The following is a 1,673-nucleotide window of genomic DNA, read 5'->3' on the forward strand; positions in this document are numbered from 1 at the left end:
CATGATGTTGCCTACTAGTCCAATGGTGAAAACTTATTTCTGAATGTTGAAATGTAAGCCATAGTGAAGGTTGTAGTCTTAGATCTTTAGTCATGGAATTACCATTTTCCATGTGGAAGAACTAAAATCAACATCCAACCAATGCATCTTGCTTATGTAGACACCATTCCACACCTCTGTCAGCTGAGGCTTAGGTATTAATTGCAATGATACTATGCAGCTTTCAGCCAAGCTCTCAAATGGCCTAGCAGTAAGAAGTTGTGTTGCAATCCCAAAGACATGCAGTTAACAATCCACAAAATGCTCTGTAGGAGAAGGATGAGCAATCTCCTTCCATGTGGTTCACTGCCTCTGAAAACCCATTGGCAGGTCAGCTATGAGTATGTTCTGACTTGATGGCACACAACCACCACCACAACAGGAAGAAAGGGGTGATCCTTCTTACTTCTGAAAATAAGCCCATGAAAACCTTGGATACAACAACAATTTGATCTTCAACTAATCATGGGCATAAGGTAGGACCAGTCATCACTTAGTTTCATTGCACATGAAATGCATTGAATAACGACTGTATTAACTCCCCCTTGGAGTTTGCAGTGAATGTTCTGCAGTCTGAAACGCCCACTTGGAGTGTAAACATAGACATAATTTGAGCTGTTTCCAAAGGCAGCATAGAAGGGCTGCTTGGACGGGGCAAACAAGTTCTTGATAACATTTATACGTTCAACTTTAAACTTCTCTGGTTTCTCTTCTACTACTTCCCTGTGGATGGCAGAGAAGAGGCTGCAGGAGGACAGCATCAGAGGCCCCAAGGCAGGGTTGTGCCCTTGCCGTTGACCCAGTGGAGGTAGCCACGGGTCATGTCGGCCATGTGGATGGCATGGGCAGAGCCGCACAGAAACTTGTAGCAATCCTCATTGACGGAATGGCAGAGCTTTGCTATGCCCTGGTGAGTTCAATCTTCACCCAGCAGAGGGGCAATCTGGCCCAAAGAGTCAGACTTGGTTATCCCATCGATGTCAGAAATGATGACCTTGACATTCCAGTTCCACAGGTAAATAAATGGTCCCTGCACAGCTACAAACCCCCTGATACTGGGTTGTAATACTAAACACAACATTATCTGGTCCATATTGGAGCTTCAGTTTTGCTCTCTCCTCGGAGGAGAGTCTGAGGGACTTTTTGTAAGAGGTGGCACTGCCATGGGCCAGGCGCTTTCCAGGAATGGACTCCACTTTGATGGATTCCTCAAGCTCTAGAGACGTCTCATCAGTTGATGAGTCATCTTCAGACAGCCTGGTGTTGGCCTGCTCCTGCGTGCTTGGTGGCAGGTTGCTCATTGGCTCAGCCTCAGACTTTTCCTCCTTAGTCTCTGCCAACTGTTGATCAGTCTCTCTTTTCTCTCTCATGTAAAAGGACCAAAGGAAACAAGTCATCATACCACTGGCCAAGCGAACTTGTGGGGCACATGTTTCCTCTTCTCAACAGAGAACAGAACTCCTTTCCATACCCAGAGTTCAGTTCCTTGTGCTACTGGTGAGACCCAGTCCCCAGCATGAGCCTGGATGGACTGGCTTGAGGAGACCCTTCTCAGCGCTACGGTTCAGTCACTCCACCTTCCAGGAAGGGAGGTGACTGGCTTTTGCTGGACTGAGGACACTGGGCTAACTCAG

General features: G+C 47.0%; 1 pseudogene; it reads right to left on the reverse strand.

Moving 5' to 3' along the window:
* Positions 1–538: 538 nt before the first annotated feature.
* LOC102857274 lies at positions 539–1,436 on the reverse strand (annotated as a pseudogene).
* Positions 1,437–1,673: the final 237 nt, after the last annotated feature.

Source organism: Elephantulus edwardii, unplaced genomic scaffold (genome assembly GCF_000299155.1).
Source record: "Elephantulus edwardii isolate Elephantulus edwardi_28Jun2011 unplaced genomic scaffold, EleEdw1.0 scaffold00070, whole genome shotgun sequence".
NCBI lineage: Eukaryota > Metazoa > Chordata > Mammalia > Macroscelidea > Macroscelididae > Elephantulus > Elephantulus edwardii.